The sequence below is a fragment of the Melanotaenia boesemani genome, chromosome 19 (genome assembly GCF_017639745.1).
Source record: "Melanotaenia boesemani isolate fMelBoe1 chromosome 19, fMelBoe1.pri, whole genome shotgun sequence".
Classification (NCBI taxonomy): Eukaryota; Metazoa; Chordata; class Actinopteri; order Atheriniformes; family Melanotaeniidae; genus Melanotaenia; species Melanotaenia boesemani.
Genome location: NC_055700.1, coordinates 30776570 through 30802926, shown reverse-complemented (window position 1 = coordinate 30802926; position 26357 = coordinate 30776570).

The window sequence follows — 26357 nt, the reverse complement described above, 5'->3', positions numbered from 1 at the left end:
CATCACTCTGTCCCCACCAGGCTAACAGTCAGATAACTAACACTGAATTTCAATGAGTCCCTCTGAGGAGAAAGATCCTAAATAACTGACTCACCCACAGCTCAAATCTATTTTCACTGCAGATTCACTTCCTACCAACCAGGTAAGATGTGTCCTGCTACATGCGTAGCCTTGTTAAGAAGAAAGGTTGGCATGACATCATCTGGAGGCTTTCCACAGAGTTTGTTGGGACAGAATAATCAGGAACTGCAGCTGACACCTTGAAGCAAAAATGCATAGACTAGTTTTCTGTAGTACAACTTTAAACATCGTATTTACCTCCACCAAGGCAGGTCGGTGGGTCTGTCTGTCAGTCTGTTAGCAGCGTAACTCATGAAGTTTTGGACGGATTTTGGTTATATTTGAAGGAAATCTCAGAAATAGAATAAAGGAACAACTGATTACATTTTGGGAATGATCCAGGTGGTGATCTGGATCACCACCAAAGTGTAATCAGGAATTTATTTTAAGGATTGCTTGCTATAAGGAGATGGAAATAATTCTGCCATTAGAGCAGAATCATTCCAGTCAGTGGAAAAAAAACATTACAATGGCGCTTCTAGTGGTTCTAGTTTTGTATTTATTTCGAGCGCTGAGTGGGATGTTCCTCCCGTCAGGTGATGCTGGTAACATTAACAGTCACTACTTGTCCTGTGGTCCTACTGATGGGATTAAACAGCTATGGAAACATGGGATATTTCACAGGTTACACTGTGCAGCAGAGGGTGCCCTCACACGGCATAACTTTCATGACTCTTGTGTCTTTCCTGTTGTCCTTTTCCCCTCTGCCTCTCTTCACTACATCACATCATCTGTTTACCCTCTTCCATGAAGTTGCATTTGGACCCAGTGGTGGACTAATTCATGATGGCGGACACGGCTGCGTTTTCAGTCAGTGGCGATCTGTAAATAATCCAGCATGTGACTAACAATGACGGCCGTCAGTAATGAGGGCATTCATCATGCAGAATTCCTCTTATTTAGCAACAGAATGCCTGGTGGATGATTTTGTTTTATTTTCAGTCATGATATGATTCTAACTGGTGAAGAAAAATGTGCAGCCTCTGCCACAGAAAGCTGGCGTATCATCAGTCTACCACCACAAACTTCCATCCACAAATCTGAAAAGCATGAAGAGCAAATGATGAACTTCATCTTAAAGAAAATAACTACACAAATTATTCCATCAGGTCAGTCACAAAAAATAAACTACATAAATTAAATATAAGTTTTTCTATTTTTCTGTATCGTCACTGGAGCTAAATTTGTTACTGTATCCAAAACGACTAAATCAGTTACCGTGCCCTTCTCCACCACCACCCACATCAGAGCCACCCAACACAGTAAAATCCTGTTAAAACCGGTCGCATCATTGTGTGCTTAGCTGGACACAGAACTCTTACAGACCAGCTACATGCCAGCATTGCCTGCTGTCAGCAACATGGTGTTACCGAACATTTAACTCCTTCCCAGAGGTATGCAACAAGTACAATTCACAACTATTTGATAGTATTTTTGCTTGAAATTTCTGTCGTTCAATAAAATGCTGGACATTTTGCCGCTTGGTTGTTTGGTCATTTTTTAAAAGAAGTAGCAGCAAGTTGGAAAACCAGCAGCCAGTAATGACTGAAGGAAAAATAAAGATGTGTGTGATGTTAAATTCAACAATATCACCGTGTTTAGCCAGGGGAAGTTTTGTTTATCGCCCTGCGATGGGTGCACTGATTCAGACAGTATTACAACCATATTTTTCACTCCGGTGTCAAACGGGGATTTTCTTTAGTCTTCCAGCTGGGTGGGAAATGTCTTCTGTCTCACCAAGCAGAATCTACCATGAGATGCATCAGTCCCTAATAAAACATCATCAGTTCCACGGTGCTCATTCATTTGTGAGCTTTGAGGCATTTTTTTACATCTTGCTGAACCATTGCTCATAAAGAACAAAGCCTGTGGGTGTATGTGTTTGTGTGTGATTGAGACTGATTTACTGCATTGATTTGTACACAAAACCTGCTTCTCGGGAGTCTTTCCAATGATTACTTCTGTCTTTATCCCTTTGTTCCTCTGCTTCTTTTCAAACATGGCTTCTTGCTCACTAGAGATAAACGTCTGGCCGTGTGGGAGCATTTTCTCTTTGTGTCATTTTACATAAGCTCACAGTCAGTCAGCTTCCTCGTTCTTCTGACTCTGAGAGGAAGATCCTCCATTTATTTATTCTTTTTTTTCTTATGCAGGCGTTAGATCACCTCTGGAAACAAACCAGATTAAACGAGCTGGAAATCAAAGACATGATATGAGAAAATGAGTGATATGAGACCAGAGAGCACAATGTTATAGTGGTTATGTTAACTGTTTATCATAACCATGATATTCATTAACATACATAATGTCTAGCAATACTAAAGCAGCACTGCTGAAGCTTAGCAGACTTTTGCACTTCAGCATCCCAGAATCAAAGGCTAATTCTTAAAGGTTTGAAGTGTGGTTTCTCAGCCTGAGAAAGTCCACAGCAGTAAGGACAGAAACTTAAACTGATCATATTCTACATCTCCAGCCTGTATATAAACCTGTTGTACGGCAGGCTGTGGTCCTATGTACAGTGAGGAGGTGAACAGCTGAGAGTGAGGAGGCTCTAAGGACCTGCTTCAACACCACTGTGTGGACGGAGCTCTGCCATCCACGTGGGGAGGACATTAATGCAACACAGACTATATAAACTACTGTTTGGAGAACACTGTTCTAGTGCTTCACTAGCAACAAGCTGTGGATTACTCCTGATATTAAAGCTCTCCAGAAGGAGAAGAAGAGAGCTTTTAGATCAGGGAACAAAGAGGAGCTGAGGAGAAAGACCAGAGAGGGGAGGCAAGTTACAAGAGGAAGAAGGAGGAGCAGCTGCAGCAGCAGAACATAAGTGGGCTGGAGAAGCCTGAAAACAGGCTGAGAGGGATCTGCCACCACCCCAGCACAGAGCCCCCCTGCCCACCCCTCTCCTTTACAGCAGCCCAGGTTAAAAAAAAGGGAGCTGAGGAGAACCAAGGAAAAAAGCTGCTGGACCAGAAGGCATCAGGTCCAGGCTCCTGAAGGGCTGGGATAAACTTGCTGTGAATGCAAGCGTTCACGTCGATGTTCTGCTACGTTTGTGTTCATTTTTCAGCGGAAGCGCATCATGGTAAAATACTGCAGGTCACCACAAGGGGCAGTACACAGCACTTAGACTTTGAAATTGTGAAAAGCTGAATCGACCAATCACATTGTATTTCTAGGGCACCAACCCATAAAACACTTCCAGTTTGTTGCCAACTGTTTAAGATAATTTAACACTGTGCAACAAGGACGAAAATTCATCCAGATGCTGGTAGTTTGGGACAAAGTTCGGGGGACAGTCTTCAAAAATATTTTGTGTTTACTTCGGACCTGTTATGATCATACTTTTGTTTTTGCTTTTTTTGTTGTTGTTGTTGTTTTTTGTTGTTTTTGTTTTTGTTTTTTTGCCTCTAGTGTTCAAGGTAACATTGCAACTCACACACAGCACATTACCTCACATTAACGCATGCAGCTTATGTGCCAAACAAACGCTAGGAGCACATGGCAGCCATGATACGTATGCCGACACGTCGCTAACAGTAACTATATCCCAGTCTTAAGTCCTGTGCAGATTAACTGTGTGGAGTTATGGACCATGTCTTCAACCTGAGCTTCAAGCTGAATGGATCCATGGATCCAGGGGACGGTGTCGGTCCTGTTTCTCTTCAGCCTCTACGCTGCAGACTTCAGACACAACACGGACAGCTGCGTTCTGCAGAAGTTCTCAGAGGACTCTGAGATTGTCGGACTGATCACTGAGGACCACGACGTGGACTACAGAGGAGTGATGCAGGACTTTGTGGACTGGTGTCAGCAAAACCACCTCCTGATCGATGCAGTGAAAACCAGACTGGTCCATCCTCGCTGTGTGAAGGAGATGCTGCAGGTCTTTCCTCCTGCTGCTGTCACACTTCACAACAAACACATGAAACTGTCTTTACATGTTTACATGTTTACATACATGTTGATATCTTGTTCATACTCACCCTGCAGACCAGATGCTGGACATGTTATTACTTATTGTGTGTTCTTGTTTGGAATGAGGGAGGGATGGAGCGGGAGATCTACAGTAGGATCGATGCAGTTTCTGCTGTGATGTGGACTGTGCATAGGTCTGTCCTGGTGAAGAAGGAGCTCTGAATTTACTGGTCCATCTACGTTCCGACCCTTGCCTACGGTCACTAGCTGTGGGTAGTGACCAAGAGAACCCTAGCTCTGCTGGGTGGCCGGGCTCTCTTTTAAAACAGTGTTTCTCAATCTTGGCCATTGGGGACCCCTGCCCTATATGTTTCAGATGAAACAGATGACTTTCTTAATACCTAATTCATATTGACTTTACTGCTATTCACGTTCTGTGCAAGCCTGTTAATGAGCTGTTCATTTCAGTCAGGTGTGTTAAAGTATGGAAAAATCTAAAACATCCAGGACAGGAGGGCCTCGACAAGCCAGGTTTGAGAAACTTTCCCTTAAGGCCCATTTATGTTTGACGAAGAAGACGGATACGCAGATGGACGGACGGTTTCGTCCATCTTCTGCGTCGGTTACCCGAGTAATTTGGTCCGGTTTCAGGGAGCTTAGCTATGCGTTGCTTGATGCTTAAGACGGAACTATACCACCAGAAATCACGGGGGCAGGGCTGAGCAGAACAGCTGACATGCAACCAGCGAAAGAAACAAACCAAAGAAGAAGAGGATCAGGATGGGAACAAAAAGGCAGAAGAATGAAGACGAGGACAGCCATAAACATAATAAAGAGTAGATGCCACACTGACTGTGGCCACCTGAGTTGACGATCCATGTGGCTGCCATCTCGGACAGATCATCAGCTCCGTTCACTCACCTGTTTAAAAGGAATAAAAATGACCAGAAATCATCAGGTTCTTAATTTTCCAGGCGTTTTTTCTATGTTGCTAAATGACATGTTGCTCTGATACAGGACGCCTACTTCCAGTGAAAGTGCTTATTTTTATAGTTTGCGGGCAGATAGTAGCTTAACTGTAATAAAGTATTTTGTGTCTGTGTCCAGGTGCATGAGGTATTCAGTGTGTCATAATACACACACACATGCACAGAGAGACAGTAATAGTCAGTTTTACTTATTTAAAAAAGTAAATCACTGATTCTATAAATATAATCAATGTAAGACATAAATACAGAGATATCTGAAATGTTTTAAAACATCTGTAACAATATAGTCATACATACAGTATAAACACACTAAAATACCAATAAAATATAACAACATACATAGTAAACTGTAACAATGTAAAAAAAATGTACATATTATCTATCTATAACTTTTATTTTATCTTATCTAATCCATCTAACCTCTCTTATATATTCTTTCATGAGAAGACTGTGGGCTAAAACCTCTGGAAGAGGACAGTGTTGCAGAGCTTCTTTCTTCTTCTGCTGCTCTTCAAGTAAAGAGAGGCCAGTTTGGTGAAGCCTTATTTTAAGAAACACTGACACAACCAATAATAATAAAGTGGAATGATGGCTTTCAATGCCAACCTGAGTCTCCTTAATCTGTCCCTGAGCTAGAAAACATCCTCAGAATTGATCTCTTCCTATAACAGATGTATAAATGTACACATTCAGTCAGCTTTATAGCATTGGCTGGAGCAGCAGCACCAGAACCAGAAACTGGATAACCTGATCCAGAAGGCTGGTTCTGTACTAGGGATAACTCTGGTTCTGGTTCCGTACTGGGGATAACTCTAATTCTGTACTGGGAATAACTCTGGTTCTGTACTGGGAATAACTCTGGTTCTGTACTGGGGATAACTCTGGTTTTGTACTGGGAATAACTCTAATTCTGTACTGGGAATAACTCTGGTTCTGTACTGGGAATAACTCTGGTTCTGTACTGGGAATAACACTGGTTCTGTACTGCGGATAACTCTGGTTCTGTACTAGGGATAACTCTGGTTCTGTACTGGGAATAACTCTGGTTCTGTACTGGGGATAACTCTGGTTCTGTACTGGGGATAACTCTGGTTCTGTACTAGGGATAACTCTGGTTCTGTACTGGGAATAACTCTGGTTCTGTACTGGGAATAACTCTGGTTCTGTACTGGGAATAACACTGGTTCTGTACTGGGGATAACTCTGGTTCTGTACTAGGGATAACTCTGGTTCTGTACTGGGAATAACTCTGGTTCTGTACTGGGGATAACTCTGGTTCTGTACTGGGGATAACTCTGGTTCTGTACTGGGAATAACTCTGGTTCTGTACTGGGAATAACTCTGGTTCTGTACTGGGGATAACTCTGGTTTTGTACTGGGAATAACTCTAATTCTGTACTGGGAATAACTCTGGTTCTGTACTAGGGATAACTCTGGTTCTGTACTGGGAATAACTCTGGTTCTGTACTGGGGATAACTCTGGTTTTGTACTGGGAATAACTCTGGTTCTGTACTGGGAATAATTCTGGTTCTGTACTGGGAATAACTCTGGTTCTGTACTGGGAATAACTCTGGTTCTGTACTGGGAATAACTCTGGTTCTGTACTGGGGATAACTCTGGTTCTGTACTGGGAATAACTCTTGTTCTGTACTGGGGATAACTCTGATTCTGTACTGGGAATAACTCTGGTTCTGTACTGGGAATAACTCTGGTTCTGTACTGGGAATAACTCTGGTTCTGTACTGGGGATAACTCTGGTTCTGTACTGGGAATAACTCTGGTTCTGTACTGGGAATAACTCTGGTTCTGTACTGGGAATAACTCTGGTTCTGTACTGGGGATAACTCTGGTTCTGTACTGGGAATAACTCTGGTTCTGTACTGGGGATAACTCTGGTTCTGTACTGGGGATAACTCTGATTCTGTACTGGGGATAACTCTGGTTCTGTACTGGGGATAACTCTGGTTTTGTACTGGGAATAACTCTAATTCTGTACTGGGAATAACTCTGGTTCTGTACTGGGAATAACTCTGGTTCTGTACTGGGAATAACTCTGGTTCTGTACTGGTGATAACTCTGGTTCTGTACTAGGGATAACTCTGGTTCTGTACTGGGGATAACTCTGGTTCTGTACTGGGAATAACTCTGGTTCTGTACTGGGGATAACTCTGGTTCTGTACTGGGAATAACTCTGGTTCTGTACTGGGAATAACTCTGGTTCTGTACTGGGGATAACTCTGGTTCTGTACTGGGAATAACTCTTGTTCTGTACTGGGGATAACTCTGATTCTGTACTGGGAATAACTCTGGTTCTGTACTGGGAATAACTCTGGTTCTGTACTGGGGATAACTCTGGTTCTGTACTGGGAATAACTCTGGTTCTGTACTGGGAATAACTCTGGTTCTGTACTGGGAATAACTCTGGTTCTGTACTGGGAATAACTCTGGTTCTGTACTGGGAATAACTCTGGTTCTGTACTGGGAATAACTCTGGTTCTGTACTGGTGATAACTCTGGTTCTGTACTAGGGATAACTCTGGTTCTGTACTGGGAATAACTCTGGTTCTGTACTGGGGATAACTCTGGTTCTGTACTGGGAATAACTCTGGTTCTGTACTGGGAATAACTCTGGTTCTGTACTGGGGATAACTCTGATTCTGTACTGGGAATAACTCTGGTTCTGTACTGGGAATAACTCTGGTTCTGTACTGGGAATAACACTGGTTCTGTACTGGGGATAACTCTGGTTTTGTACTGGGGATAACTCTGATTCTGTACTGGGAATAACTCTGGTTCTGTACTGGGAATAACTCTGGTTCTGTACTGGGGATAACTCTGGTTCTGTACTGGGAATAACTCTGGTTCTGGTTCTGTACTGGGGATAACTCTAGTTCTGTACTGGGGAGAACCTACTGGACAACAAATTGATGAGTAGAATGAAACAGAGCATGTTCTACCAGGCCTCCATCATGGAAAGGTAACTGGGCACATACAATGGCTGAAATGTTGGCAAATGTAGATGGAAGCTCTTCAGCAACTTCAACAGAGGACATTTCCGCTGCAGATAGGGACAGAAGTCCAAGAGTTTATATGGCACATTTTAGACTACTCAAAGACACTTTACATGTTTAATAATAATAATAATAATAATAATAATAATAATAATAATGCACTTTTTCTTTGGAGATGGTCTGGAAGATGGATGCAGTGGTTATGTCTGTATCTTTCTTCTACTGTGTAAAATACTCTGGCCAAACATGTTATACTGGTCACACTGGGCTTATTTTTACAACAGTGTTTACAATATCAGCTGTGATCGACATCTGTGTTATAGAGGGTATATTTAATAAAGTTTCATAAATTTACTTTCATGATATAACTTTCATAGCTAGTTCCAAACACTGAGTGAGAATGATTAGCATGATGTCGCTGGTGGACAGATCATTACAGGAAAGGCACTAAACAACTACACTAAATACGACTAATACTGATGTTCAGTCTTACTGGTGAAAAGTAATTCCCCGTTTTCCTACTTTCAATGGTCCACCGATTACAAGAAAATGCTGCACAGAACTCTTAACAACCGTGGCAGCGCAAAAGACGCATGGAAGTATGAGGACAGCAACGTATGACGACGTTTGCAATGGACGTCACAATTTACATACATAAGGGAGCATAAATTGGCCTTTGAAGATGAGAGAACCTCAGTCATTCAGAAGATCAGAGTAGAACTGCTGCTCCTCCACATCCAGAGGAGTATCCAGGAGGCAGATGGATGGATGGATGGATGGATGGATGGATGGATGGATGGATGGATGGATGGATGGATGGATGGACGGATAATGGATGGATGGATGGATGGATGATGGATGGATGGATAATGAATGGATGGATGGATGGATGGATGGATGGATGGATGGATGAATGGATGATGGATGGATGGATGAATGGATGATGGATGGATGGATAATGGATGGATGATGGATGGATGGATAATGGATGGATGGATGGATGGATGGATGGATGGACAGATAATGGATGGATGGATGGATGGATGGATGATGGATGGATGGATAATGGATGGATGGATGGATGGATGGATGGATGGATGGATGGATGGATGAATGGATGATGGATGGATGGATGGATGAATGGATGATGGATGGATGGATAATGGATGGATGATGGATGGATGGATGGATGGATGAATGGATGATGGATGGATGGATAATGGATGGATGGATGGATGAATGGATGATGGATGGATGGATAATGGATGGATGGATGGATGGATGAATGGATGATGGATGATGGATGGATAATGGATGGATGGATGGATGGATGGATAGATGAATGGATAATGGATGGATGGATGGATGGATGGATGGATGGATGGATGGATGGATGAATGGATGATGGATGGATGGATAATGGATGGATGGATGGATGGGAGGGAGCAGGACAAGCTGAGGCAGTAAGAAAGTGAAAGAAAAAAGAATTGACATCTGAACTAACCTCAGTGTCACTACAACATAGAAACAGAATGATCTAGGTCTGATTTCATATGATTGGGTATCCTTCGTACATGTGTGAAAGTTTCAGCCCTAGTCAGATGCAATCCTCGCACGTAGTTTGTCTGTGAATGTCGGTTAATTTTTGCTGTTCAGCATTTAATAAGATGGATATAGATATAAATTTAGATGTTCAGCTATTTTGATGCCATTTAGTGAGTCTGATTGGCAGAGCACTGATTTTTAAAAAGCCATTAAATCATTTATGGTTCTGACTTTAATATTTATTTATAGTTTAAATCTATTAAAAGTTGACGGGAAAATCATTTCATTTTTTTCCTCTATATTCCTCTCAGATGAAGCCACAACCTCTCTCCTTACTGATTGGTTGGGACATGGTGCCAAAAACAAGCCCAAATCATGAGTCCTCCATCAGTTTGTTACCTCGTCCATTTCATTCTGAGGACATCGTTGACATTTACTGCATGGACTCTGTAGAAAATTAAATCCACAACCAGTAATCAGTCCATGAGCCAAACAAATGTACTTTTGGAAAATATTATGTTCTACTACATTTTTTTATGGTGCACACCACTAATTTCACAGGACTGGTGCCAACATGTCAGCTAACAGTGATGCCAGTTTTCTCTTCTCACACAGTCTCATTAAATTCAAGTCACTAAGCTTTTCTGTCTCCACAGGATAAATCCTAATCATCTTCCAGAAAAGGTTCCATTAATTCTTTCCACCTTGAAGGCACATGCACTGTTAAAATATGAATCAGTATTCAGTACTTGACCAGAGATGATTATTGTTATAAGCCAGGAGTGTCCAGCTCCAGTCTTTCAGGACCACGATTCTGCAAATTAATGAATCGCTTTGCAGAACTTCATAGGCCGTTACATCCATTCGTTTGAGTCATGTGTGTTTGAGCAGGGAAACATTGAAAACCTGCAGGACCGCAGCCCTCATGAACATTCTGGACAAAAAGCAACTCAACTTTATTTATAAAGTCCTTTAAAACAACGACAGTTGAAACAAAGTATTGTACATAAATGGACATAAAAAGCAGAGAGAGGGACAGAGAGAAAGAGAAGGGTAGGTGGGTGGGTGGGTGGGTGGATGGATGGATGGATGGATGGATGAATAGATTTGGGGGTTGCAGCAGAACACATTGGTGTAAAAGACTCAGATAACAAAAAATAAATACAATAAAATTTAAACAAAAAGCAGCAAAATAAACATATGAATCTTTATACCAGATAATACACAAAAACATACAAATCTATGTACCACATGTACAACAGAGCAAGAGAGAATAAGTAAGAAGAACAAAATACAGAAGTATATACATTTAAATAAGGATGTGCAAAAAACAAACAAATGAAGGAAAACAATGTGCAACCCAAGTAGAATGTAAAAAGTAAAATAAAATGTGGTGGATAGAAGCAGCAGGTAGAGCCTGGTGTCTAAGCAGAGCTGACTTATTGATCAGAGTGATGGACAGATTTCCTGTATCAGAGGGTCCCAGTGTGGAAGAGAAGGTGCTGTCTGGGTTGGATATTAGGGAACAAAACTTCCCAGTTTTGTTGTTTGTGTCCCGTCCTGACCCGCCCCCATCGGTGGAAACGGGGCCACACTGTTTGAAACCAGCATGATTAAATGAGGATGAGGGCTTCTGGGTGTCTGGTCTGCAGTGCAGGCAGGATTCTGTGTATGTGTTCACACGCAGCTACAGCGTCTGCTGAGGGATGGATGTAAACAACCACCACAGTAACATGTGAAAACTTCCTCGGGATGTTATATGGCTGAGCGCTGACTGCTAGAAGCTCAGTCTCTGTTACAGAGCTGGGGTCTCATTTATAAAACTGTGCGTAGGATTCTTACTAAAAGTGTACTTACGCCCAAAACCGGAAGTTGGCGTACGCCATAAAATATTCTGATTTATAAAACCGTGCGTACGCACAGGTGCAAGCAATTTCCCCTTTATAAATCACACTCGTCCTTGAAGTTTGCGCAGGTGAATTTGGCTCATGTTCCGCCCACTACACACCCACTTTCCACCATAAATGGTCAATGCAAAGTAGCTCAGCGTGTATTAAAATGAGCCAGCTGATCCATGTTGTGATCCATGAACAATGGCAACCGCAGGGAAGCGAACCAAAAAACACAACTTCACAGAGGCAGAAATCGATGCATTAGTGAGTGAGGTGGAGAGTCGAAAAATTATTTTGTTTGGTAGCCACAGTAGTGGCGTGACAAATAAGAGTAAGTGTCGTGAGTGGCAACACATAGTTACCTCAGTTAACTCTGTGAGCGGGACAGAGCGGACCATGGAGAGATCAAAAAGAAACCATCAATGAACTGAAGGAAATCAGAACAACACTGCATAATTTGTGTGACATTATGTTCGACATTCCAAACACAATAAAAGAGCTTGTGAAAAAGTGAACCTTATTGTCTGCTTAATCGCTGCATGACCTCCTCACGGAGCCGTGCCCCGTGTTGGAACTCCCTGTGTCTGGGAGGGGGCTGTGGGTGAGGGTCGGCATTCCGAGGAGGGGGGAGGCCAGGAGGTAGTTGGATGCCGTGCCTCAGTGCCAGGTTGTGCAGCACGCCACACGCCCTCACGATCCTGCGCACCTTTTGGGGATGGTACAATACTCTACCCCCTGACGCATCCAGACACCGCCACCGGCATTTTAAAAGGCCGATGGCGCGCTCTACAGTTGAGCGCGCACGGGAGTGAGCGGTATTGAACAGGGTCTCCTCTGCGCTCTGGGGGTTTGGGAAGGGGGTCAGGAGCCAGCGCCGGAGGGGGTAGCCACTGTCCCCTGCATTTCAATGAAACAGTGCATCAGTGGTCTGCATCTGGCTAAGCTGGTTGTCAATATAAAGTTATTGTCTTACCAAGAAGCCAGCCATCACGTACAGCGCCTGCCTGCAGTCTCTTCTCTACACTGCTTTGCGCTAGGATGTAAGAGTCATGTGTAGAGCCAGGCCATCGTGCAACTACATTTGTCAACATCATGTTGGATTGACATATGACTTGAACATTGATAGTATGCACATGCTTCCTATTGACATACATGAATTCATCGACATATGGGGCCCTTATAGCAATATGAGTGCAGTCAATTGCGCCGATTACATTAGGAAAACCGGACATTGCTGCAAATTGCCTTTTAATGTCGGCCTGTTCTCCTGCAATATAGGGAAATTGGATGTGGAAGAGTGTAGCAGGACGCATAGACAGCGGAGACGGGTTATGAACTCTTGCCGGGTTGAAGTCATGCACGCTGACCAGTGAGCCGAAATCACATCTGCGGTCATACAGCCAGAGCGCAAAATTAATTGGAGACATGGTGACAGGACCCCACGCTGCCACAAGAGGACTCTGGATGCAGTGTGTTGTTAATTCCCCACCTCTCCATCTGTGTCGCCAATTCCCCCAGCCTCCAAAACCAGCGTACGCATGGGTCAGAGCTGCCGTGAAAGACCGCACATTTTCACGTCAAGTTTGTTTTTTATAAATCACAACCTTTGCGTGAAAAGAGGCGTACGCCAGTTTCAGGCCCCATTTTGTGCGTACGCAACGGTTATAAATGAGACCCCTGATCTTTAACAGTGATGTGGGCAGGATTGTTATTAAAGAACACATACAGTCCTCCACCCTTCTTCTTACCACCATCAGCTGCTTTCCGGTCAGCACAGACGAGAGTAAATCCTTCTAGAGACACAGTAGAATCTCGTTTGTCCTGGTTCAGCCACGTCAGTAAAACACGAGACTGTACTCCGGCTGCCGTCTTGTTAGCGCAGATAGCTTGTCCATCTTATTGGATAGAGAACGGACATTTCCATTTATAACAGCTGGTAAACATGGCTTATATCTTTGTCTCAAGACCAGCTCTGCAGCCCCGTCATTTCCTTCTTGTCTCAGCTGAAATCTCTGTTTTTTTGGCATGGAAGTAGAAGATGGTCTCTAAGAGCTAACAGCTGCTCCACCACTGGCGGAGGGATCTCACAAGGCAGGCACAAAAACTCCAAAAGTCAACTAAAAAGTAATGCAACATGTACAAAGCTGAAACCCTTAGTTGCATAATTCCGTTAGTGTTTGAGAAAGCAAAAGAAAACACAAAAAAAATATAAGAAAGTACTAGAAACACTGAAATAAAAGACACAAAAGACAGAGCTGCTGCAGCAGGCAGCTTATTATTGATCATTTTGCACTATTGTGTCAGGAATATTTGCTCCAAGCTTAGCCGGTTTATCTTGTTAAGGGTAATAGAATAGACTGTGGTATGTTCCTGGATCATGAGGCATCTCTCTGTTGTAGTTGGGCAAACTAGACAGCATCTTGCATAGGGCCCCCACATAGCTGGAAACGGGCCTGACCTTAACTCTTTGATGAAAAACTCAGATTTTTTGTTATCCTATGCAATAAGACTAAAATGGGCTTTAACCAGAATTTGGTTTATTAAATTCCACTCAGTTATTTTAACTAAAACTTTACCACTGGATCAGATTCTTTAAGTTTAGGGAAACCAGAGTATCACAACGAGATCAGTTTAGGTGACATTAGACTAGACTGTAAACTACCACAGCAAGCAGTTCATTTTTTACGGTTTAAATACGGTTATTGTGGACACTGCATCTTAATTTGAACCCAAATACAGACCGAGACTAGATATTCAAGACTGCTGAGCAATTTACAAACAAAGATGGACTGAACTGCAGCTCCAGACCTGGTCAGAGGAGAGCCACAGGCAGGTTAGGAGCTGATCCAGATCATCTTGGCAGGCGAGGAAATAAAGCTGGAGACAGAAGCAGTGACAGCTCCAACAAGGTGGAGAAACGCTGTCCAAGCTGGCAGAGTGGCTGATGCAGGGCTGGGATGCTGGAGGCTTGATTAGTGGAATAATGTGCAGCTGGTGAAGCTCCGCTCAGAGGAGAAGCAGTAAAAATTAGAAAATAATTACTTACATGTGAACTGAATCTGATGATGCAGAAAAAGCCTGAATATGTGAGAAGCTGCAGTAAAAATTAAAGAAAAAATCCAGCAACAAAGGTTCAAGGTCATGGTAAGTTTATTAAAACCTGAAGGTAAATTTGTTTTGCAGGAAAAATAAGAGAGGCCATCAGAAGGAGAAGAACCACATTAACAGACAGAAGGACAGTACAAAGTTCACCAACATGAAAGTGGGAACTTATCTAAGGCCTGGACCGCTCACTGACATCACACTGTTCGTTTCCACTTAATTTTTCATAAATAAATATATTCAGGATTAGAGCAGCTCACCATAAGTAGACCTGCAAAGTGTAAGAAAGAAATTTTTCTATGAACTTCCCTTCGACAAAGTGCTGCTAACAGCTGAGAGTCTGACAGCTTCCAGTCACCTGGTCTGACGGCAGCAACACGTTTAGCCGTCTGGAAAGTACAATCCCACCCTGGGAATGTGGACTGGACACAACACGGATGTAAAGCTAGCTGTAGACCTGAGCCCCGTAGCAGACGCCTGCTTCGTGTATCTTTTGCCACCCACGAACATCGCCGACGTGCAGGTCAGGTGATCAGAGATGAAACGTGAAAATGGTCCATAAATGACCATAAGAATAAAAGACCAACATGAAAAACCCGGTCACATTAGATCAAAACCTAAGACAGCAAATCAAAGAAGGAATCGAACTTTAATAAATAAAAACAAACAATAACAAACTGACTTCAGTGAAAGTACAGGAAACTACAGGAACAGAACTCTTCCTGTAGCTGTGTGGTCTTTGACTTTCCCAGTTTTCCCAGTTTCCCAGCTCCGGTTATTTCCATGTTTACCTGCTGCAACACACCTGAATCAGATTAATGGCTCATTAGCAAACCTGTGCAGAGCTGGTCAGAGATCCATTAAGTTTGAATCAGGTGTGTTGCAGCAGGGAAACATCTAAAACCTGCAGGATAGTGGGCCTTGAGGACCAGGGTTGGAGGTCACTGCTCTAAATGCAATAGTATGTGTCTGCAGACCTGAAGACATGCAGATTCTGCAGTTCTGGACCCGCTCTTCCAGGCCCCTATTTTTGTGACAGTGCCACCTACAGGATGATTGTTAAACAGCAGTGGCATTTCTGGACCAGCAGGTCCTCCAGACACCAAAGTTTCAGGTAAAACTGCAACCACTAAACCGGCTTCCAACCAACATACCTGTTTTTCTCAGAAGTTACACTTTTAAAGATTTATTAGAAGTTAAAATCTTAAAAGTAAAAGTTGCTTTGCACCCAAATAGAAATACTTACTGTTGCTGCCTTTTATTACTTTAGTGCTTTTTTTCCACCATCTGTAATGCTTTTAATATTTTATGTAAAGCACTTTGAATTGTTTTGTACATGAAATGTGCTGTAAAAATAAACATTTCGTGCCTAAGAGTTGATTTAAGTTTGTTTAACCTGAATACGTTTGCCTTGAACGTTATTACACAGAAGTATGCATTCTTGTGTACATGTATATACATGTGTGCTATGGAAATGTTTGGTGTCCAGTACTCAGTTTGTTGTGGGAATTTAAAACCAACAGTGAAACACTGATGTGGTTTGAAATGTTTTATTAACTGGAAGAAAAGAAAGAAATCACAAGTTAAAAAAAACACAAACACTTTTCCGCAATATGTAAATATCATAATCAGAAAGGTCAGAGACTCTCTCTTCAGCAGGTCCTACAACCCAGGCTGGACAGGTTTGTTCCAGGTCTACCACACCGGGCAGGACTCCAGGTCTACCACACCGGGCAGGACCCCAGATGCAGGCTGTGCAAAGAGGCCCCTGAAACAATCCAGCACCTCACAGTAATAATAATAATAATAATACATTTTATTTATAAAGGCGCCTTTCTCACACTCAAGGTCACCGTACAATAAAAACACAACAATGAATAAATCCAATAAAATACAAGAAAAACATAAAACAGTGATTGCAACAATGTACATTATAGTGAGTAAGCCAGTTTAAACAGATGTGTTTTCAGTTTGGATTTGAACAGATGAATAGAATCAGAGTTGCGGAGGTCAGGGGGGAGTGAGTTCCACAGATGAGGAGCAGAGCAGCTGAAAGCTCTACTCCCCATGGTGACAAGGCGAGCGGGGGTGAAGATGAGGTGAATTGCAGAGGAGGATCTGAGGGAACGGACCGGTTTGGCAACACAGAGGAGATCAGAAAAATATGGAGGGGCGAGGTTGTGTATGGCCTTAAAGGTTAACAGCAAAATTTTATAGTGAATGCGATGGGTAATGGGGAGCCAGTGGAGCTGCTGTAAGATGGGGGTGATATGATGGATGGATGGGGTTCTAGTGATGATTCTGGCTGCTGCATTCTGTACCAGCTGAAGTTTATGAATTGATTTCTGGGGAAGACCAAACAGAAGGGAGTTGCAGTAATCCAAGCGTGATGTGACCAGGCTGTGTACAAGTATGGCGGTGGTGTGAGGGGTGAGAGAGGGGCGTAGGCCGTTGATATTGCGGAGATGGAAGTATGCGGACCGTGTTATGTTATTAATGTGTGATGTGAAAGAAAGAGTGCTGTCGAGGATGACACCCAGACTCTTTACCTGAGGGGAGGGAGAGATGGAAGAGTCATCAATGGGAATGTGGAAACTATCAGATTTAGAGAGGGTGGATTTGGTGCCAACTAATAACATTTCGGTTTTACTACTGTTTAATTTGAGAAAGTTTGGAGTGAACCAGGACTTAATGTCATGAAGACAATCTGTGAGTGAGGTAGGTGGGAGAGTGGAGTTTGGCTTTGTAGAGAGATAGAGCTGGGTGTCATCCGCATAACAATGGAAATGTATGTGGTGTTTTCTGAAGATATGACCAAGGGGGAGGAGATAAATGATGAACAACAGGGGCCCCAGGACTGAGCCCTGGGGCACACCTGTGGTGACTGGGAGTGACTGGGAATGGGATGATTTCAGCTGTACGAACTGAGTGCGGCCAGAAAGGTATGATTTGAACCAGTTAAGAGGAGTGTGGGTAATGCCAATAGAGGAGAGTCTAGTCAGAAGGATGGAGTGGGAAATAGTATCGAAGGCCGCACTCAGATCGAGAAGGATAAGAATGGATAATAAACCAGAGTCAGCTGCTAGAAGGAGATCATTGGTGACTTTTAGTAATGCTGTTTCAGTGCTGTGGAGTGGACGGAAACCAGATTGAAATTCTTCATATAGATTGTTAATGGATAGATGGGCTCGGAGTTGTGAGGAAACTATTTTTTCCAGTAGTTTTGAAATAAACGGCAGATTGGAGATGGGACGAAAGTTATTAAGGTTGTTAGGATCCAAGCCGGGTTTTTTAAGTATTGGGGTGATGGCAGCAGTTTTTAACAATGGGGGGACCAGATCAGTGGTGAGGGAGGAGTGTATGATGCAAGTAATGAGCGGCGCCAATGAGGAAGCAGATGCTTTTACTAGGAAAGTTGGGATGGGGTCTAGTCGACAGGTGGATGATTTTGATTTCCTTATTAATTCAGTGATGGCAGTGATAGAGGGGAGAGTAAATGCAGAAAGAGAGATGGAAGGAGGCAGAAGGGGAGGTAATGGAGAAGGATTATAAGAAACATTTGGAGCGAGATGTTGATGAATATTCTGGATTTTGAATGTGAAGAATGAGATTAGACTGTTACAGAAAGCAGATGAGGCCATGTGAGGTGGAAGGAAGTCAGGAGGTTGTGTAATATTGTTCAAGAGAGAAAATAGAGCCTTTGTGTTACCTTCATTAGAATTAATTAAACTAGAATAATAGGTGGATTTGGCAAGTTTGCAGCAGTCCCTATAGTAAGTGATGTGGTTTTGATACATTTCCTGGTGGATAGTTAAACCAGTTTTCCTGTAGAGTCGCTCCAGTTGACGTCCTTTGGTTTTGAGTTTACTGAGAGCTGGGGTAAACCAGGGTGAAGAGCAGTTGAAAGTGACTGATCTAGTTTTTAGAGGGGCCAAGTTATTGAGCAGATTCTGAAGACTGTTATTGTAATGTGAGACAAGATCATCAGGGCTAGAGAAACTGTCAGGGTGGGGTAGAGCGTTAATGGCAGTAGAGAGAGTGTCCAAGTTAATGTCCTTAATGTTACGGAAGGATATGTCACGTGAGCGCTTGTTTTTTGCAAGAACCAGACTGACAGAAAAAGAAATGATCATATGGTCAGAGAAGGGGAGCACATCTGTTTTGCAACCAGTGGGAATTAAACCTGAACAGCAAACTAAGTCAAGAATATGACCTTTTGAATGAGTTGGAGCAGTAATAAACTGCTGGAGACCAAAACTGTTAAGACAAGACATAAAATCCCTGGTGAGAATATTATTTACATTGTCCATATGGATGTTAAAATCTCCAAGAATTATTATGTTGGGCGATCGTGAGGAGAGATCAGCCAGAAATGCAGAGAAGTCATTTAAAAAGTCCTTATTGGGCTTGGGTGGACGGTAAACTGTAGCGATGAAGGTTGGAACAGGACCAGGCAGCAGTAGGACCATTGATTCAAACGAGGGAGCGGAAGGGGCAGAGACCTGTGAGACTCTCCACTTCTCACGGGCAAACAGCGCGAGACCACCTCCACGGCCGGAGTCACGTGGTTTGCAATAGTAAACAAACCCAGGCGGGTTAGCTCCATTTAGGCAAGTGTAGTCATTTGGCTGCTGCCAAGTTTCAGTCAAACATAAAAAATCCAACTCACGGTCGACGAGAAGATCCTGGACGAGATGTTCCTTGTCAGTTAGTGAGCGGATATTCAGAAGACTGAAGTTTACGGTGGTGTCAGAGTTGGTAGCCGACCTAGCTAGGTGGGCTAGCACACTGTGATCAGCAGCACGACCGGTGTTCCGATGAGGGCGCCTGGATGTGGACCAAATGGACTTTATCTGTTTGGAGTTGTCCGAGTGGAAGTTCCGCCGGGAACCCCGGTGAATGGTTCTCCGCCGGGGAAAGACAGCCAGGTCAGGATGGAGGTGAAGCACAGATGGTGGCGTTCCAGTCTGCTGGAAACGCAGTCGGAAGAGCTCTGTCTCAGAGTACTGGAGGATTCCAGACACAGGGAGATGGAAGGATAACTGGAAAACCCAGGCAAGCACCGAGCAGAGGTAGGTCCCACCAAAGTTGAAGGTAGACTGCATAGTTAGCCGCAGGTTAGCTACTGGAGCCGTTGAAGAGGCAGTTGTTAGCTCCAACTTAGCTCCTGCGAATCCGGGTGGTTGGTGAGTCAAACAGGGTACTGGATAAGTTTGGAATTACTTGGATGTAATGGAGTGCCGTCCAATAGAACCAGTTTAAAATCCAGTAGAGTTAAATAAGAATTATTTAAGAGTTAAATAAGAATTAAATAAGAATTAAAATCACCGGAGAGCAGCGGCAGCAAGTCTCGCCAGCGTTCACTCAGACCGGAAGCACGGAAGCCTAGTAGGGTGCAAGTAGGGTGCAAGATACTGGCAGGCAAAAAAGACATGGAACCTCAAAACAAAGTAGCCGGCATAGTGTACAGAAACATCTGAGCAGAATATGGACTGGAGACCCCTAGGTCACAATGGGAAACACCTCCCAAGGTGGTGGAGAATGAGAGGGCTAAGGTCCTGTGGGACTTCTGGATACAGACTAATAAAATGGTGGTGGCCAACCAACCACACATTGTGATCATGGATAAGCACCAAAGGAAAGCCGTAGTGATGGATGTAGCATCCCCACCGATGGAAATATCAGGAAAAAGGAACACGAGAAACTGGAGAAACACCAAAGACTCAAGGAGGAGCTGGAGAAAGCCTGGAAGCTGAAGGCAACAGTAGTACCAGTGGCCATCGGAGCACTGGGGGCCGTATCCCCCACACTGGAGAAGTGGCTCCAACAGATACCTGGAGAACCATCAGACATCTCCATCCAGGAGAGAGCAGTCCAAGGAACAGCTAAGATACTGGAGGACCCTCAAGCTCTCAGGACTCTGGTAGAGAACCCGGGCTGGAGATGAACAGCCTACCCAGGGGAGATGGAGGGAGGGTGGGAAGAGTTTTTTTAAAACTATACATCTAGCATCAAAAAATTTGTCACATTCCACAGTTGAAAATGATAGATTGTACCATCGCTGAAACACTTCTACATGTCCGGTTGTTCACAGCTGGATGAAATGATTGCAAGAGGTGGAATGTTGCAGAGGTTAGTGAAGTCTTCACAGAGCTTAGACAAACTGCTCCTGGGACACTTCTGACGCACCGCAGTGCCTGGTGGGAATCAAACCGTTGACTAAAACAGCCGCGAATAGCTGCGACAGAGCCAGAATGCCCCCGGTGTAAAAGTGAGGAGTAGGTTATCATCCAGGTATAGAACCTCATCCCTGTAGCAGACATGTTGTTCCACCCAGAGGACGGCAGGAACAAATGTAAACATTTCCTTTTATCCCAAGTAATGTTTCATTCACGTGTTTGCTGCCATTTTTCTTCTAATTCCACAAAGGACTGAAATGATCTTTATTACTGACAATGAAGAGGTTTTTCTGCAGCTTCAGCATCTACCAGAGGGACTCTGATGAAACACGTGACCACGTCCATGCAGATCATGTCTTCCTCCTTGTTTTCTTCCTTCTTCTCCACATGGAGAGTTTTCCTGTCTCCGCTCACTGCTGTCGGGGTCAACAAGGCCCACAGGAGCTTTATCAATTAGCAGCACTCTGCAGCAGTGCTAGTATGACAGGACTGATCAATCTGCAGCTCACACACACACCCGCACACACACAGCGTCAACCCCTCACCACGAGGCAGCAGTTAAACACTGACACAACTGGTGATGGAAAACCAGAAACATTTCTAATTATATTTACATTTAGGATCAGTCATAAAGAAAGAGCAACAATTTTCCTGATTTATTTAACTTTATTTGTCGATTAACGACACAAACACAGTCCAGTTCATTATAGTCCACTTATAATCCCCTTAAATCAAATCCACATATGAACCACATCAGTCCAGTTTGTCATAACTGTTCACATAGACAATTAATATAATAATGGCCTAGCCTAGCTAAGGAAAACCTCCATCAGGAACAGAACCCGTAAGGAAAACCACCATCACAACCAGGACTAGGAAGAACGGCCATCTTTCTGGACCGGTTGGGGGTGGAGAGGACAGGAAAGAGGGTCACCCAGCAGCAGAACTCTAATCCAGGGATTCCTGCTGAGAGAGAAGAAAAACACAAATTAATGACAAAAACAATGTCAAATATTTCTACATGGAGCGTAAAGAGAGCAGAGAGGAGCCCAGTGCATCATGGGACATCCCCCAGCAGAGAGGAGCCCGGTGCATCATGGGACATCCCCCAGCAGAGGGGAGCCCGGTGCATCATGGGACATCCCCCAGCAGAGAGGAGCCCGGTGCATCATGGGACGTCCCCCAGCAGAGAGGAGCCCGGTGCATCATGGGACGTCCCCCAGCAGAGAGGAGCCTGGTGCATCACGGGACGTCCCCCAGTGCATCATAGGACATCCCCCAGCAGAGAGGAGCCCGGTGCATCATGGGACGTCCCCCAGCAGAGAGGAGCCCAGTGCATCATGGGACGTCCCCCAGTGCATCATTGGACGTCCCCCAGCAGAGAGGACCCTGGTGCATCATGGGACATCCCCCAGCAGCCTCAGCCTCTAGTAGCAGGACTAGAGAATGGATTGTTGAAATATAAATAAGTTAACCATTGAACCATTTTCATTTTAAATGTTGATTACACTTATTAAGCCAAGCAGGAGAGTTTTTAGAAAAAATACATTTAACTCATCAAAAATATCCCTGACAGACCTGTTGTATGGAGTTTAACCAGGTTCTTGTCAACAGTAAGAGGAAAAACTTGTGTTTCACATGTGACTCCATGTGGCTTTGCACATATGAAAAATTTCTGAGACCTGTGAAACACCTTTGCACATAGTAAACGTGGTTTTGGAACATGGACATAGTAATAACATGTGAAACGTAACATGTTGAACAGCCATACAAAGACCACATGTGCTCCATAAGTAATGCTAGGCTACCTTCACACTGCAGCTCAATTCAGATGTATTTGCCGATATGCAGGGCCGGCCCTGGGCATATGTGACTCATATCAGATTTTTTTTAATGACCATCTGAGCGGCACAAATAAGATTTTTAAAAATCCGACCCAGGCCACTCTCATATATGGTCCTAGATGGGATACATATCCGATCTGTGTGGAAGTGACCTCAGTCTGAACGGTCAGGGCGCATTTCTTCCGACTTCGACGTCACTGAAGTCAGACAAACGGCACAATTCTTAATTCATCAATCAAGTATATTTTAGTCGGTTCTGACTGTGCAAGTACTTCCACACTGAAGCACCGACACATGAAGCCTCCATATTTACTTCTGCAAAACACAACACGCTGCGTGACGTGTTTTGCAGAAGTTACTCTGAGCCATGTACCGTTCACACTTCAGTCAGATGGAGATCACATTGAATAGATCATGTAAACAATCACGCAAAAGAGTCAGATTTGGGGAAAAATTTGGATAAAAAAAAAGACTGAGCTTTACAGTTTTTCTCGATTGCTAGGACACATTTCTCCACAGCTTTCCAGAGCTGCTGGAGCTGCTGACAGGCCAGCTAACAGCGCTAACGCTCAAACTAATACGCTTCAGGACCACCTGGTTCATGTGTAACTGAGGAGATTCAGAAAGGAAGTCTTCCACCTCAGAGACGCTCTGTGGTGTAGCTGCTTTGTGAATCTTGCTTTGCATCCGGCCAGTAAGCTGAGCTGCTGAAAAAACCCAAGAGGACATTATATAAGAAGAGAGGAAAAGAAAGAAAGAAAAACATAGAGCAAGAGATAAGACACGAGTCAACATCAGACTGACTTTTACTGTCTGGGGAGATCTCAGAGAAGAGACAGGATGAAGACGATAAAGATTAGCCGTCGTTAGGGGAGATCTCAGCTTCGTATGTGTTTTACCTGAATCCCAGAACTGAGGAGCACCAGAGGAATACTACACTTTTATACCCAAGTAGCACTTTTTTTCTTCATCACTAATACTCAGCATCTCATGTGTTTAGTTACAGCTTTAAACTCAAATTCTTCTAAGATGAACAAACAAATAAATCATTAAATAATGCACTGATCTGTCATCACCTTTACTTTTTCATGTCATGGAAATTCATTCTATTTCCTCATATGGAGCTATGTTTTTTAAATTGTGCATTTATTATAAAAGTCTATTTTTATTGATTTTTTTATACTGTTTTTTGATATTTTAATGATATTGTTGCTAAACTTGCATTGGGACGTGGCCATAGCAGAAATGGAATAATACCCTTCAAGTTTGCACTTACTATAATTAAAATGGATTCTGTGGGAGAAAGGAGCACTTAGTGTTAAGCCATCTGTTAGTCTTCTGGAATGTCATCCTGCATCTTTACACAGAAACTTTTGTGTATTTCATTAACCTCAAAATATGGGAGAGAACCTGTCAACGTGTTACCATAACAACAGATTCCACAACACAGAAGTCGTGCAGGCTTACAAGAACCAATAAAACATTATGCAAAACTTATATTCATTTGTCTTTGTGCTTTATGGAAAACAATAAGATGCACCTTGTACGACTGTGCAGCTGACCCAACACGGTGCATGTGGTTCACTTCTTGAGGTTAATTAAGGCTAATTAGTGTTTCCATGACAGCAGTGGAAAATAAATATAGCCTCTGTGGAGAAATGTGTACAGATGTGCTCATTGCAATGAACAAAGAAAAAGTATCAGATAAATGGAATGATCTCATCAGGTGTTGTGAATTACTACTGGGCTCTCAGCCAGTCCCATTGCAGTTCACATTACATGAATCAACTGGGGATGCGGCTGCATTAGCTAATTTAAATCCACGTCCATTTCCTGCTTCATACAATCTGCAGGTCAAGGACAAATTTATTTATTTGTCACATTTCCCACAAGTTGTGCTTTGTGGTCTGAAATGAATAAAATACACGACGGTCATCCAAGAAATTTTAAAAACATTGTGGTAAAATAATTAAAAATAGGGCTAAAAACAATTAAAAACAAGTAAATGTTTGAGTCAACTTGTGCTAAAAGCCCGTCCATGAAGGTTTGTGTTCAGTAGAGATTTACGATGATCCAGTGATCCAGTGATTTAGGGGTAGTATATTCCTGAGTCTGGGAGCTCCTACAGAAAAGGCTCTGATAAAATCTCTACTGCATTTGGTGAGAAACCAAACACTAAGTTGTGCAACAGAAAATGAAAAGGGTAAATGTTCCTGCCTTCATTTCCTGCTTTTTCTTTTGTTATTAAGTTGGGAGGCATGGCTCAGCAAGGTAGAGCGGTTGTCTTGTAACCCAAGGGTTGCTGGTTCAATCCTCGGAGTTGAGTTCATGTTGAGGTGTCCCTGAGCAAGACGCCGAACCCCAAATTGCTCCTTATGGGTCGTGGTTAGCGCCTTGCAGGGCAGCTTCCACCATCTGTGTGAATGTGTGTGTGATGTAAAGTGCTTTCAGTCCAGGTACAGTAAAGCGCTGTATAAATACAGACCATTTACCATTTAAAGTTTATTAAAAGCGCTTGTCATAGATAAGTCCAAAGTACATTAAATAAATAAAAACAAGCATCAATCAAAAGCTTTCCTGAATAAAATAGTTTCCAACTGCTTTTTAAAAGAGTCCGCGGAGTCGACCACACAGAGGAACAGGTCTCTCTGAGGGCTCCAAAGTCTGAGGGATACAGCCTGAAAAGCCAGATCTCCTCCTCTCCTCGGTTTTAAATCTGGTCTTTGGGACCTTTAGGAGGAGACTGAAAACTGATGAGTGCGCCCTGAGGTGTAGGGACACAGCAAGTTGGCAATATACTGGGGGGCCTGACCATATAATGCTCAGAAAGTCAAAACTAAAATTTTTAAGTCAATATGAAATTTGACTGGTAGTCAATGAAGTCTTAATAAAATAGGGGCCGGCCTGGCCGCCCTGTCTGGGTGGACCTGACGGTAGTCTGGCATCCAGGTTCTGCATTAACTGAAGTCTGGTGAGAGTTGCTTTATAGAAAAAGGAGTATGATCCTATTGTAGTTGGAGTACATCTTCCAGAAACTATGCTGAGCATCTCCTCTCAGCTCAGCAGTGAAACTCAGTGCAGTCGTCTGGAAAATGATCTGCTGCTGTTTTATGGAGGCTTCTTTTTACTTTATCTGCACAAATAAGGAAACAACATCTAGATGCACCAAATATTTAATCTTCCACCACTGTCTGCTTTGCACATATTGTAGAGGTGCAGGGTTCATCTTGGTGGAACCCAAATTCTGGGGGGAGTGGGAGCCTTGTGGTTACAGAGGTGGTCTTGGTTTTGGAGAACTCCAGTTCAAGTCCCTGGTGTGCTAACAGAGGTGAATGGTAAGTGGGCTGTACTTCTATAGCACTTTTCTAGTCATGTTGTCTACTCAAAGCGTTTTACACTACATGTAACATTCACACACACATTCATACGCCGATGGACATATCGGGAGGCAATGTGGGGTTCAGTGTCAAGGACATCTCGGCATGGAGTTGGGGAAGCCTGGAATCGTTCCACTGACTTTCTGGTTGGTGGACGTGAGTAGTGAGACATGTACACCACCCCAAAAATCCATCTTAACTATCGCGTCAAATTTTTGTCAAAACCAGGGAGAGCAAAATAAACATGCTCGCGCGCAGATTACACTACCATCGCGCAGAAATTCATTTACCGAGAGGACAAAAGATCCTCTCGCATGACAGACGACCAACTCCCGCGCGCGTGTGGAAGGCCTCGCGCGCGCATTTTACGTTCCGA